Raw genomic sequence first — 15697 nt, 5'->3', positions numbered from 1 at the left:
TGTTACCATTTCTCTTACTACTAGGCACCTAGAAATTACGCCTGGACCATATGCTCAGGAAAAAAATAAAAATAATCTGGTGCTGGATTCACTCACCTTACGTCCGTATTTTTTTTTTAAAAAAGTCATGATTGAAAGCTTTATTCCACTGAACCTGAATTTTATCTAATCTAGATGTAAGAAGGAAGTTGACAGTAGAGTCAAATACATGATAATAATGCAGCTAAAAAAAAAAAACATTTTTTTCCAAGTCCTTTATTGTCAGATGTTGTTTGCTTAGCAGCTGGTAAATAGGCTATCAAAAAAGACATGGGGACAGTTTTCCAAAAGACATGAATGACACCAGGGCATCTGGTTAACCAAAGACGGATAAAGTTAACTTTTTAGAGAGAATTCTCGTAGTATAAGAGAACATATCTCCCTCCCATCTAGGGAGGCACTTTGAGAATTACAGTAATAGCTTCTGTGCCGATTCTATAAAACACCATCCCTGAGCAACATAGCTTTGCATGTGAAGTTTCAGTCATATTATACTACTGACAAGGGGAAGACATTCACATTCAACTTCCAAAAAACTAAATGTTTTTAAAGAGAATTATCTTAAAGGGGAATTTTGAAGATGCATGCAAAATGCTGGGACCACTGAAATCAGTAAATGGTCCCAGGATTTCATCCCTGCAACCAAATACAGATGGTTCCAGATAAGGATGTCTGGTGAGATATCTGTGGGAATAAAATGATTCTGAAAAAACAGGTCAACACAGTTATCTGGCAAACAGATCAGACAGTGCTATTATAGTCAGCAGGCAAACCACTTTCCCTGTTAATTATATGCATCTAGTATCAGAGAGCTAATTATCCAAGAAAAAATTAAAATTCCTAAAAGAGCAGAGAAATGAAAAAATGGAATACAGACAAACATCCCTAAAGTTTTCACTCATGACAGTCTTAGCCTCAGAGATCAGCATCAATTTTGACTGTGCTTTATCCTTTTTATTTTTTTTCCCTTCAAATAGCATGAAAAAAAGAAAAAAAAAGTTCTGTACATATAACTTTCAAATATTTACTGCCTTCCAGCACTTCTTGTACCACTTGATTATACTGAATTGCCCTGATTATTTCTCTTTTTCTGTCACTGAGACAGAAAGATCCCTGAAAACAAAAACTTACTTTGGAAAATAGTTTTACACCAGTAATTTCACCTTTGAGAAGACTGGTCATAAATTCCTAGAGCCATGAAGTACACCAATAGCTATTTTGTTAAGTATTTAATCTCATCAGTTGTGATCATTATATAAAACAGAAATTAATGTTGGAGTGAAATTCCTTCCTGAAAATGTAAGTTTTCTCTGAATACATATACGTTTTATAGACTATTTCACATAACAACCCTGCTCAAAAAAAAAAAAAAAAAAAAAGGTGGAGGAGCTATCTGATAGCCAATATCTAGACCTCTTTCCATTCCATGTATGGAAAGAGGATTCCACCTATGTCCACTGAAATAGCTATGAGTCAAGACACTATGGGACTATGCTCTTCATACTGTTTTCCTTTAAAAACAGGACTTTTTACTATTTATAGGAATAATAAGACCAGAAAACAAGATAAGCTGGAAACTCAAGTTGCATCTGAAGACACATTTAGAAGTTACATTTTGATAGCTCTTAAACGTTGTTTTTAGATCAAGCCTAAAACCCCCATTCTCGACCTTCAACTTCACTACTGCCAGAGGGTATAATATGAGCTGAAGGCAAATTTACAGAAGAATACACCAAAAGGAAGAATAAGTATTATCTTGGCATTACAGAAACTATATTAAACTATATCACCTGGGACCACAGAAGAGACACAGGTTAATGGAATCGTTGCTCTCATTTTGTAAATGTCTACCCATGTGGGAGTAACTTGACAAAATATCTGTTACTATTTTAAATGACAAAACCGAACCAATTCGTCTTAGGTGTCAGACATCCCTACTCAAAAAGGACAATTCCTGGTTTTAGGAATTGTCCTTTCCTATTTTCTGTAGATTTTCTTTTAATCTGTCTCATAAAGATGTGTAACTATTCCAATGAATTTCATCACAGTTTAAAAGCCATGTCCTCATTTCTGCCTCAAGGTCTCTTCTTAATTCCTTTCAAATGTTACACGTTAGTTCAAGAAACAAAGATTTTCTGTTTTAACTAGTCACCTTCATTATCAACTCATATTCTATTATCACTCCCGGACAAGTAAATGATTTATATATTCCTTATAGGGCTAACTTTGATCTTGGAGGACTGATCTAACAAACAGATTGTCAGGGCTCTCCAACAAATTTAATATATTATTGTTTTATTCTGAGAATACCTCTATACTCTAATCTCTAGTAGGATTTATTGCCAGATGCAGAAACACAATGCCTATCAGATGAGGCAGAGTTGTAACCAACCAGATAGGTTTTCCCAACATGAAGGAGGTGAGTTGTTGCTCAGTAAGAGCACTTCTGGTGTCTTGATATTTACTGCAGACCCAGTAGGGAGCCACCAACAGTAAGGCTTCTGGGGGACAGGTCTGAAAGTATCTGAACATGCCCATTCAAGCTGCAGCCAGAGGATCTTCCATTCTTCCCCAGGTGGGGAAGGAAAATGTGGAATTATAGAGTAATTAGTCTACACAAAATCTGTGCGCCTGTATTCACACCATGTAGATTTGGAAGTGGGATGCAGGCAGGTTTCACAACATGTTGGGGAGAAAGGTAGGGTTTGGTCATTGATTTGCTGCCTCCTTGGATGTATTTTTCTACTGAGCTGAGAGAAAGAACTGCCCACTATTTATCAGAAATGAATGCCTATCCACCGTAGACTCACTGGTCACTGTGTCTTGATGCTAGCATGAAGGTCTGTTGTTTAAACTGAAAAGAAATGTTTTTTTGTTCACTCCTAAATTTCTAAATTGACAATGAAAAGTATATTAAGTATCATATCAATGTTTATTGAGCCTTTTCTAAGCCCACCTTTTCTGTTGTAAAGCTTCAGTCATGTTGGCATGAAGATATTCAGCAATATGCTCTAAAGACTAATACCTATATATCTAGTTATTGAATCATCAAACGTCTCCTAATTCCCCCACTCTTAGACCAATGTAAACTACGCTTTCCCACCCAGAGTATACCTTAGCCTTTCATTGGAATAGTTGTACATAATTTCTCCTGTCTCTTCAGACAAAGCTGTACAGTGTTTATCATTTATGGCGTGGCTAAAGCCTTTCAAATCTGTGAGTCATTAGACCTTGGTCAAACTATGTGAGCTCACATAGTTTGGTCAAACATAGAGAACCTTGACCTTGGTCAAACATATGTGAGCTCACTCTTGGTCAAACTATGTGAGCTCATGTTGTAAGAACAACATGAAGTGTGCTTGTAGAAATGCTTTGCTTGCTTATCTGTCGTACTTCACATAAGCCTTTTTCTAGGCAAATACTCATGAGCAATGGTCTTTCTACAAAAGGAGGGAATTCACTGGGTATACTGTGTTCAAATGAGCTTTTCTTTCTGAATGTAAAATTCTTACTGGATGTGAGCTCTACATACCGATGCATATTTGAAATGGAAAATGTATCAAATGGAGCAGAGTGCTGCAGCTGCATGAGCTTCTTGTGTCCCAAATTTGTACAATTTGATACATATATATATTTAAATCCCTTACTATCTTGCTCTTTTACCCTTACTCATCCTTAAGAATTCACATCTTGGCTGGAATGTGGGGTTTGGGTTTAGTTTTGCTGATACGTGAATGGTGGAATTCACCGCAGTGTTTTCAAAGCTGATGACAGCACCTGAAACTTTCACAGCAGAATATCCTATTATGAAACATTTCCACATGAAATCAAATGAAACTGCAAAATGTGTCTGATTTTGATGTCAATCTGTCAGGTGGTTCATCTATTTCAAAGGAAAGTGATTTCAGCAAACTTTGATGCACTTGGTATTAGGAGTGCCTTAGCTTTAAAACAAAACAAAACAAAAACAAACAAACAAAAACAAACAAACAAAAAAACAAACCACAAAACTTGAACACAGTAGAGCACCTGATAGATCTAGGTTTCCAGACATTTAGAACCATTTCCCTTATAAGGGTCAACAAAAAGAACATTTACCCATACTAAATTTAACATTGTCACATGAATGCTGTGTAACTGCTTGTCAAAGTCAGCAAATAATTTAAAGGCTGCATTGTAAGACCTACATTTTCTTTGTTAGTAGGGTACTCCCACATTTAGGAGAATATTAAACATTAAAATATATACATATGAACACTGCAAAGGCATGGTGTGCTGTACTAATTGTTTTGATCACAAGAATTACAGCAAACAAAATTAGCTCCTGGACCACAACTACAGAGTGAATAAATCTCACCAGTCTAAACATCTCCAAGTTTGGAATTGAAAAAGACAAACATACATCTGAATTGTGCTTCTCACAGTGCAGCCTTCTCCCCTCTGTTTCCCTCTTGATTTTGCAGCCTATTAATCAGACAGTTAATCTCAGTCACATCCCTATCGCATCCTTCTCTCTGCTCCAGTGCAACTCACCAAGTGTAGCCTCTTCACATGTTTTCACATTGATGATACTACAAAATTTATATCTTATGCAACACTGGAAGCTGCATTTTCTAGGGTCAGTGGTCTTAGGCAAGCGTCTCAGTCACTAGAATAGAATTGAATGGAAGCACTAAATTATGAAATGTCTGCAAGAACTGGGGTCCAAAACTGCATCTGATGTGGCCTCTCTCAGTCTCTGAAACAAACACAGTCCACACAGGCATACCTTCTATACAGATTTAAAGCAATTTGAGATGGCCCTGCTACCATCTACCAATGACAAGCCAGTTTAAACAGCACGCCCTAATCTCCATGTACTGATTGATGTTTTGTGAGTCTCTCCAAGTCCTTAACCTGCAAATTCTCCACCCACTTTTTCCCTCAAAACAGCCCCAACCTAAAACTATGACCTCTGTATATGTGTGATACAGCTTACCCACAGCATGTCAACAGGACGGGCTTTACTTCTTTGGCATTACCTTAGGCATTCAGCCTCAATTCTGTCCAGAAAAGCAGCTTGTGAGGGACGTCAGTAAAGGTTCATTTAATGCAAGGCAAAAACAGTTAGAAATCAGGACACTGAGCCAAACATGTTTCTCAATCAGGTTGGCTTGGTGCTGTGAACCAATCAGCCTAATTAGGCAGTCATGATGAGGAGCAACTGTCCTCTCTAGAAACACACAACTGTGTATGGAGCTGGCAAGGATAATTAGCCCTTTATCAGAGAGCTCTGAAAGAAGCAACACATTAGCACGGTGATTACCACCGAATGACACCCAGGTGCAGAGACTTGTGTAACTGTGTATATGGTACTGGGGAATTTTAAGCCTGTCACGAAACTGCTCCAATAGCTAGGTTCTCCAAGAAAAGATATAAAGAAGACCGAAGGATGGATGTACATTCTAGCAGAATTAATCAAAAAAAGTCAAAGCTATGAAATGTTTTTAAAAAAAGGCAATCATATTGCTGCAGCTTTATAAAGTTATTTCTGCTTTAATACAGAAAGAACTGAACAAAACTTATTTTAAAATGTTGAAATAAGAGACAATTTCTTTCCATACTGCTGTATCTGTACAGTTTTTTGAGTAGTCATAGTTTCTAGTCCTTATGATTGTGACTATAATTTAGGAAACATTAATTGGAATACTATGAAGAGTAGAAATGTCTGCAGTCACTGTCTGAAACAATAGCTTGGATGGGTATGAATTACTTTGTTCACCTTAGAATATATTAACTCTGAAGACTGATAATAACAATACTGTTACCATTTCGCTACTCTTAATTTCATTTTAAATGTATAGCTAAAGCACATGTCTCAGAAACTTACATTCTCTCTCAAGTGACAAAAAACCCTGACTATCTTTTGTGTATGACCCCATCCAACCTGCTGGTTTGTTGGAGTTTCTTTGACAAAAATGTTTTCTTTTGGCAAGTGGTTTCTTTCCTCTTCTAGAAAAAGGATCCATCTCCAGTGAATCCTGGTGATGTTCCTTTCTCACTTTTTTGCCCACTCCCTAGGAGGGTTAGAGAGAATCCTGATGCTGTGCCAGCACTGCTCACCAGCAGACACAGCACTGGTGTGATACCACTGCTGTTCTAGCTACAAGTGCAGAGCACAGCACTGTATGGGCTGCTGCAGGGAAAGTTAACATCCCAGCCAGACCCAGTACAGCACAACAAGCCGGTGGGAGATGAAGGCAGCGGAATTCCACAGCCCCCCTTTGACTCCAATTAAAATGAGGTCCAGGAAGCAATTACTCTGTGAAAACATATTTATCTGCAACCACCCGGAAGGGGTGGCATTCATTAAGAGTTTTAATGTTGTTGCCTGATTAGAAAGAGGAAAGTTAAGGTTAGCAGTTTTTTGCTTGTCACAGTGATTCAAAGCAAGGCTATGGGGAGTGAGAAATAGTACTTTCAAGGTAAGGGAAGCTTCACTTTCAAGCTCACGGCAGCTATGCTTTTCATCTGATGACTGCATAAGTTGTAGAAAGAGAAAGGAACAGCCCTAAGAATCCGCAGCCTAAAAGAGCATCATGGATTATGGAAAGCAGTGTCTGCTTCAAGAAAAACTAAACTCATCTGCATCAGTCATTAGGAAAGGAGGAACCTTATTTTACACATTTCTTTTGAACCCCAGTGCTATCCCATTACACCTCAACCAACATGTCTCACATTTGGGCAAACACCAACTCAAAATGTGTTTCTTTGGGTTCTGGATGCCTTCAAAATTTGTTGGTACTTTTGTTCTTTTCATTACCAAGTAGTGAGAAGTTCAGGGGCGGACATACCTCTCATGGTGATGTCAAGATCACTGTGAAAGGGTCTGCCACCCTACTTTTGATAATCAGGTCACCTTCCTTGCATTCAGAGTGAGCTTGTCAGGTACCCTGCCAGGTAAGTGGGCTCTAGTCTCTGGCTTTTCCTCTTAACAACAATACCTGTATGAAAAGTCCTATTTTTTGCCTCAAAGAGGCTGCAGGTGAGGAAACCAACTGTTTGTCTAAATCCCCTTGTACTACAGGGTTTGCTAGAAAACTTTTTCCAAGGCTACTGTACTGCATCCTAAGCTGAATTAAATTGCCCTTTCCCACATGCTATGAGTAGGTCTGCTCCAATTTCCACAGACAGTTTATATTTCATCATTTTCAGTCTGGCTGTAAGGAGAACTTGAGTCTGACAGCATGTCCAGAGGCAGAATATTTCCTACAGCTACTCCGGGTCACTGGATCAGTAGTGGCTTTAAGGAAGATGCACAAGTATTGAATCATCTTTCTGCACTAGTCCAGTTCAAGAGACTTAGTAATCAGACCTACCTTGGGCAGATTATTAGAATTTATGAGGCCATGGCCCTATGGATTATATGTGCTGCCTTGACAGACAGAAACAATAGGTTTATATTGGATTAAGTGGCACTGTATGCCATTTGTTATCAAAATAGCCTCTTCGTGTGTGCTAATTATTTACTTTGCTACTGAAAAATACAACGTGGTGATATCAACACAGAGCAGCCAGCACATAACATTTACACTGAACTTTGAGTAATTTCAAGTACTATTTTAACATTAAAGAATGGGGATTGTAGAAACAACTACTGCTCTCATCTGTTTAGAGTATGACCAGAACAAGCTCAATTGCTCTTAAATGCTATCATTCTCCTTACGTACGGTGAGTGTTATTGATAGTAAAATAAGTATTTATGCATATACAAGCCATACTTCTTCTTTATTTGCTGCACAATTAAAACACTACTGTTTTCATCTGCCAGGCAGAATGGTATGTATATATTGCAGTAAAACGGTGCAAGTCTCCAGGGCTGACTGCAGATGATGTTTTTAAAGATGATCCAGAAAGATGCATGTTCAAGTGCTGTTTTGTGTCTATACCGCCAACTAAAATGAGAAAACTAACCTCAGGCTACCCTTCCAAGATCGCTGAGTTGCAGACTTCCCTGAAAGCAGCCAGTGCAGGGGGTCAGCCAACAATCCCTGTATTGTATGCCATTCAGGAACAATTCCTTCACTTTTATTCTCACGGTGGGGAAGCAAGATGCTTAAGGAGATCTAGAGAGGTGACAGGACTTTCTTCCTTTTCCACTGCCCACACGGTAGGTCCAAGACACAGGACAAGAAGAACACTTCTAACAGAAAGAAAAAGATTACACTATCACTGCCTTCTAGGAGCTAGACACCAGAGCTCTAGCCTAAAAACCACTATCCAGCTCAGTGTGTCACAGGCTCCTGAGCGGAGCCACTCAGGCATGCCAGGATCCCTGCTGCTATTAGTTTAAGCTGTTTTTATTAGTTTAAGATCAAGCTCAGCGTTTTTCACCCACACTGGCCTGCTGAGCACCCTGGCCAAAATTCCTGTAGCAATAGTTTTGGTTAAAAACAAACGGGGGAGAGAAAGAAGACAGCAGAATTTTTAAAAAATATATCCTTTTGAAATCAGAAAGACACCCACATTCTGTATTTTCCTGTATGTTAAATGAAGAAACTGTTTTTCCCAGGATAAAGTTACCATGTGTCTGAATTTTCCTGGCATTTTGTCCTCAGACATTTTGTTCAGGAACAGATAAAGCATTTAGCTATTCCCCTGTAATTTCAAAATATACAGAGTACCCCTTGGAGCAGTAAGTCTGAGTGGCCTACCCAGCATCCAGAGATCTGGATAGCCCTTCTAGAGGCATCAGGCACGTGGCACGGAGCCTGGATGTTCTGCATGGAACAGAGTTGACCCTGGATAACCGCATATAAGCTGTATGTTCATGTAATAGACTGAAGTACAGTTTCAGCTAGCAATCCAGATACATTCACTGCAGAATCAACCCCCAGATGAACAGCATGTCTGATATATCCAGCATGCATTGAGTTTACTCTGAGTGCCTTTATACATATGTGTATCTGGATGACACCTGAGGAGCCCTGGGCTAACCTACCCGGAAAGACTAGAGAATGATAGCGCTGAGCAAGTGATGCCTTTTTATACAATGAAGTATTGAAGATTTTATGATAAAATAGCAATGCTACATCTACTCAGCATGTGCCTGCACCACGTGATTGCTTTAGTTCTAGTCTACCTGGCTTATTTTAGCTTGACGGAAATGCTTTACTACAGCTTTGACTCCATTTTGAAATGATCACCTGCTGTGCTGTTCTCAGTACTTGATAATTCTTTCCTGAGTAGCAGACATCTTAGAGTGTTTCTGTGAGAATTCCTCTACAGAAAGTTTGCTCAAATAATGCCTGCTAATACCAGCCCTGAGAACTGAAGACAAGGATTGTGAATGTTCAAGATCTACAAAGAAACAGAACAAAGTCCCTAACAGGGCATGTGAGAGAACTGATTATTCTTGTTAAGGAGAAAGAAAAAATAAATAAATAAGTAAATTCAAATTTTTCTCTTTAAATTATCAGAGAGACTAAAATGGCACTTGGTTCTAGTCTTATCATCTTCTGATTCAATTTTTCATACTTTCCTTCTGTTTCCTCTTCCCTAAGTCCTCATTCCATCCCACAGCTGCATGCAGGACGTTTTAGTGGCTTGATGGAGGAACAGTGCATTTCCTCAATACAAAATTGAAACCTTTCCCTTTTGTAATTTGAATTGAAGTGCCACTGTGTTTATTTCTATTTTAGGGTTGGCATCATTCTCATGCAATGATGTATGAGCAGTGGCTGAGTTGAGTCTATCAAGGATAGCAGTCAAGAGTACTCTCAAGAAATCCTCCACAATAATACTGGACACTAGTGCATCATGTTTGGATAGAAGTGAGTCATCATTTCCAGCCAACATGAGCACTTGCACAGTTTGTTCCTCCTCCTGCAGCCAGCACCCCACTGGCCTCTGATGCCAAGCGCAGCTCTGTTTCTGTACCAAGGGAACGGCTATGTCAAGGCCAGTGACAAGTTAGAGATCCATCCTACCTTGTATGTCAACCTCACTGTTTTTCATGTTTACTAAGCACCAGCAACTGTTCAATTCAAGCAGAGTATCTGGACAGAGAAGAAAACTTTGATGACAAAACAAAAAAGGAGGAAGATGGTGACTGCTATAAGTATTGATTGCCCTTCATTATCAATAGGCACTGACTCTATTAAGAAAGTGGTAAACTTATACTAGAATACTGAAAAATAACATAAACATTGATTGTGCCTTTCAGTGGTTATAAAAGAAAGACGTTATCACAAACCACTCTAACCTTAGGGAATTGAAAACCTCATCAAACAAACAAAACCTGCCAACCGGACAACCTTCCAATTAAACTAAAAGCAAAAATGCATTGACCTGAACATTATTTTTTTTTTGAAAAAAAAAAGAAAGAAAAAAGGTTTGATTTAAATTCTGAAAAATGAAAAATAGAAAACTTAGCAACAAAAGCATATAAACTTTCTCTGCTACCAGAATACACAAGAAACCTACAATTCTCTATCAGTGACAGGAAGAACTGGGTCTGCAACTGGGCCATCAGTCCAAGAATATTCATACATTTGACATCTCCAGGTGTCTACAAATATAGCAGGATTTTTCAAATGAACTCATCCCTTGGCAGGACAAATAAGATGTTTTATTTTTGTGTGTTTGTTTTCAAAACCAGATAACTTCCAACTTCTTCATGCTGTAGCATTTGTGTTGAAATTTTAAGAAGCGCCTCCGCAATCCAGACCCTGGAACAATTTTGAAAATCCATTCTCTTAGCCTGGTGCATAAATGCTTACTGTGCAATAAGTCAGTTTTGACATTAAGGCCCAAAATGTGAGGACCACCTAGCTTTTGCTCAGATCTGATTCTCAAAGAGAAATGGTGTGAACCACTGACTAAAATAGGCAGGAGATATAAGCATTTTAAAAACTGATTAATTTGTCATTGAACTATATTAAAAGGGGGGAAAAAGCTGGGTAGAAATATAGCCTTTAACAAATGTAATTTCCCACTTCTTTATGGTCCGTTATGCTGTCTTCTGTAGTTAGGACTGAATCCCTTCACTTGATTTCAACCCCTATTAGGTGGAAGTAAATTTTCCTGAAACAGTGTTTATGAGGAAAGTGACAGAGCTCTAAGTTTGCCAGCAAAAGTTTAGACACAGATGGAAGGGTATGTGTCAGGGAAGATCAAAATAGCTAAACTTTTACACAGAAAAAACAACAATAACAACAACAACAACAACAACAACAAAAACAGAACTGGTACCTATTTGAAACTAGTAAAACTGTCTGGATTGGGGCTTGTTGATGAGGATGAGAAGGGAGGCAAGGCTGAAATGGCAGCAGTCATGGTCATGGAAAGAAGCTGCATAGGCCTAAGATGACCTAAAGCATGTGAACACATTTGCAGAAAGGCATGCAGTGATAGCCATTGCCACCTTGGGATCACATACTGCGATTTTGATCTCTGAGCAACTCTGGAAAAGTTGCGAAGACAACATTTGTAGAGAAAAAGGGCCTTCAGGGGGCTGCCAGTTGCTATTGCAAGTAGTTAGCTCATTAAGGTAGATCTTTACTCATGGATAGTAGATGCAAGCAAGCTCAGGTGATGTGTGCGGATGGGATGTGTTTCTCCCTTGGTGAAGTCAGTAGTAGAGGTGCCTGCAAAAGGCATGGCTGTAGCAGAAAGCCTGATGCTACCACAGCCCTGTGGGTTGCCCAGAAAGGGAAAGAACAGTGTGTATACCTAGCATGAAGTTTGTCAAGGAGCATGGTCAGCACGGGGCTCCATGGGTGCACAGCCCTTTGAGGGAGGAGTAGCAGCCTGTCTGAGCAACTGTCTGCCACGCTGTTCACGTTGGCTCCTACTGACAGCAAAACAGGGGCAAGGTGCCCTTAAAATATCCTCTGTGGAATCCCAGCACATCAGGTGTGCTTGCATGACAGTTCCCTGAAGTTCAATAGCAGACAGACAGCTGAAGCTTTAGGCCTTGAACTTGCTGCTGGGGATGTCTTTACAGGGCTATGTAGACACAACCACAACCATGAAATGTCAAAATGCTTTTCACTTCTCCAGATTTACAGACAGAAGGATAAACAGTAAGGTCTCAGATAAGCTTTGTGATGTTTTTGTAATATTTTGGGCTAGCATGAATGCATGTCTGCATTTTTATTTTTTATTTACTTTTCTGACAGCTAATTTCTAACTAGATTGACATGGAAATTGTATGATGACTTTTTGATTGATTTTTTACTCCCTTTTTATTAAGGTATACAAAACAGTGCATTTGCTATAACAAAAATGTAAAAAGAAGATTAAACAAACATACTTGATATTATAGAAAATGTTCTGTCACTTCAGAATCAAAATAATTTAAACACTTTTCTAAAACGGCATTTCTTTTTATAAGGAATGAGAAGAAACACATGGAAAAATAATTTGAACTTCTGGCCAAACAAACAAATGCTAACAACAATTTGTATTCTTCACTACTGTTTTCTTTTTCCGCGGATTGGGGGGGGGGGGGGGGGGGAGAGGAGGGAGGAGCGGGCGGAGATTTTTTGCTTAAATGAAAAAAGTTGATCAACTTGTGAGATGTCAACTGGGATTACCACATGACTGACATGAGCAAGTCCAGGAGGTTCGTAAAGCACCTAGATGATAACTTCTTGGTGCAAGTGCTAAGGGAGCCAAATAGGAAACGTGCCCTCCTAGATCTGTTTCTGGAGAACAGAGACGGTCTTGTGGGGGACATGGCAATTGGCAGCCGTCTTGGTCATAGTGACCATGAAGTGATTGAGTTCAACATTTTTGGTGACAGAAGGAAAACTGCCACCAAAACTTCAGCCCTGGATATGGGGAAAGCAGACTTCAGGCTGCTCAGGGAACTAGTCAGCAAGGTGCCCTGGGAAACTGCTTTTGAAGGCATTGGAGTCCATCAGTGCTGGTCAGTCTTTAAACAGTGCCTCCTAAAAGCACAGGATGAGGGAATTCCAAATAATTAAGCAGGCAGGGCAGAAGGCAGGCCTGGCTGACCAGGGATCTTCTTCTGGAGCTTAAGCTGAAAAAGAAAATGTACGGCTGCTGGAAGCAGGGTCAGGCAACACAAAAGGAATACAGGGACACTGTTCTCATTTGTAGGGAGAAAATTTGTGTGGCCAAAGCCCAACTAGAGTTGAAGATGACCAGGTCTGTGGGAGACAATAAAAAGTTTTTTTTTAGATGTGTGAACAGAAAAAGGAGGACCAAAGAAAACATAGGTACGCTACTTGATGGGAAAGGTCTCCTCACAGCGAAGGACATAAGCAAAGCAGAGATGTTTAATGTCTTCTTTGCCTCCATCTTCAATGCTGATGATGGGCTTCAGGACCCAGGGTGCTCTGAGCTGGAGGACCATGACGGTGGGAATGATAAACTCCCAAACCACCCTGAACATGTGTGGGATTTGCTGCTCCACCTGGATCCATACAAGGCCATGGGTCTGGATGGGATTCATCCCAGGCTGCTTAGAGAGCTGTCTGATGTCATCGCGGGACCTCTCTCCATTATTTTTCAGTGGTCTTGGGAATCTGGAGAAGTTGCAGTAGACTGGAAGCTGGCAAATGTTGTGCCAATTTTCAAGAAGGGTAAGAAATAAGGCCCTGGCAATTACAGGCCTGTCAGTCACTGCCTAGTAAAATTATGGAGAAGATTATCCTTGAAGTTATTGAAGCGCACCTGGGGGACAATGCAGTCATTGGTCCCAGCCAATATGGGTTCACAAGGGGTAGGTCCTGTTTAAAAAATTTGATTTCCTTTTATGATAAGATCACCCATCTAGTTGAACAAAGGAAACCATCTGATCTGATCTTTTTGGACTTCAGTAAAAAGCTTTTGACACAGTTTCCCATAGGATCCTACTGGACAAAATGTCCAGGATACAGCTAAACAAAAACATCATACGATGGGTGAGCAATTGGCTGACGGGCAGGGTTGTGGTAAATGGGGCCACATCAGGCTGGCAGACAGTCACCAGTTGGGTCCCCCAAGGCTCCATTTTAGGGCCAGTCCTCTTCAATGTTTTTTGTACAAATAATTTGTATGTAGGACTAGAAGGTGTTTTGAGCAAATTTGCCAATGACACTAAACTTGGAGGAGTTGTGGACCCTGATGAGGGTGGAAAGTCCCTGTAGAGAGATCTGGACAGATTGGAGAGCTGGGCGATCACCAATTGCATGAAGTTTAACAAAGGCAAGTGCCGGGTCCTGCACCTGGGACGTCGCAACCCTGGCAACACTTACAGACTGGGCAATGAGACGCTGGAGAGCAGCCTAGAAGAGAGGGATCTGGGGATTATGGTTTGTAGCAAGTTGAATATGAGCCAGCAGTGTGCCCTGGCAGCCAGGAGGGCCAACTGTATCCTGGGGTGCATCAAGCACAGAATTGCTAGTAGGTCAAGGGAAGTGATTGTCCCACTCTACTCTGCACTGTTGCGGCCTCACCTTGAGTACTGTGTGCAGTTCTGGCACCATAGTACAAAAAGGACATAAAACTGTTTGAGAGTGTCCAAAGTAGGGTGACAAAAATGGTGAAGGGCCTAGAGGGGAAGATGTTTGAGGAGCGGCTGAGGTCGCTTGGCCTATTCAGCCTGGAAAAGAGGAGGCTGAGGGGAGACCTCATCACAGTCTACAGCTTCCTCATGAGGGGGAGTAGAGGGAAAGGCGCCGATCTATTCTCCTTGGTTACCAGAGATAGGACCCATGGGAATGGTGTCAAGCTTAGCCAGGGGATGTTTAGGCTAGACATCAGGAAGAGGTTCTTCACTGAGAGGGTTGTCACACACTAGAACAGGTGCCCCAGGGAAGCAGTCACTGCACCAAGCCTGTTGGGAGTTTAAGAAGCATTTGGAGTGTGCAGTTAGTCACATGGTCTGAATTTTTGGGTAGACCTGTGTGGTGCCAGGAGTTGGACTGGATGATCATTATGGGTCCCTTCCAACTCAGGATTCTAAGTTGGAAACTCAGGAATCAGTTATAACAGGATGAGACTGTTGGAATACCTTTCTGAACATCTTTCAGGTTTGTGGGGGACGGGGAATTAGGCAGACGATGATGGGGAACTGGGGACAATTTTGACAAGTTCTCCGTGCCTAGTAAAATAGGTTGTCTCAAGTTTCTCACTTATTCTTATAGTCCCGGACATAAAAGGAAGACCATCAGATTTTCTTCTGTTATTTTACAAGTTATGTGTGAAGGCAAGAGTCCACAGCTGTAAGAATAATGAAGGAAAGTCTCAAAACTTTTAATCTGCTTTTCAGCATAGCATTTGGAAAGATGGAACTGCAGAAATAATTGATTATTTGAGGTTAGTGACTGAAATCATAAACCAACCTGCAAAAAACAAAACCTAATTTAGATAAGGTATTCTGAACTGTACTATTTCCTCCCCCAACTTCTCACTAGATCTAAAGAAGTAAAACCATTTTTTAGGATTTAAAGTTATCCTTTTCCATTGACATTGGCTATCTTCCCAAAATTTTAATTTTGTTTATTATAATCTAAAATGTGAATTTGAAAAGGGAAAATGGTTTCACTTTGAAAATGCAGCATGACAGATGAGAAGGAATGTTATGATAAAGCCCTCAATTTTCCCAAAGGAAAATTATTTCTGAACCAAGTTCCCACTGGTAGACTGTTTAGGTCACAAGGAAATT

The 15697-nt window shown here is 40.2% G+C and overlaps 1 protein-coding gene across 3 annotated transcripts in view; it reads right to left on the bottom strand.

Annotated features, from left to right (window-relative positions):
• The window catches only part of STAC (SH3 and cysteine rich domain), a 291976-nt gene that overhangs the window by 90102 nt on the left and 186177 nt on the right, over nt 1-15697 (bottom strand). The window contains exon 1 of one of the 3 annotated variants that reach the window (XM_072033144.1): nt 5061-5260. The exons of the other annotated variants lie outside the window; for them this stretch is intronic. The gene's annotated coding sequence lies outside the window, so the exon portion shown is untranslated. Of the gene's footprint in view, nt 1-5060; nt 5261-15697 lie in introns of those variants that run through there. 3 annotated transcript variants of the gene reach the window in all.

The sequence above is a fragment of the Anas platyrhynchos genome, chromosome 2, assembly GCF_047663525.1.
Source record: "Anas platyrhynchos isolate ZD024472 breed Pekin duck chromosome 2, IASCAAS_PekinDuck_T2T, whole genome shotgun sequence".
Taxonomy (NCBI): domain Eukaryota; kingdom Metazoa; phylum Chordata; class Aves; order Anseriformes; family Anatidae; genus Anas; species Anas platyrhynchos.
Note: the sequence above shows the minus strand (reverse complement) of the source record. Positions and strands in the feature narration are given on the sequence as shown.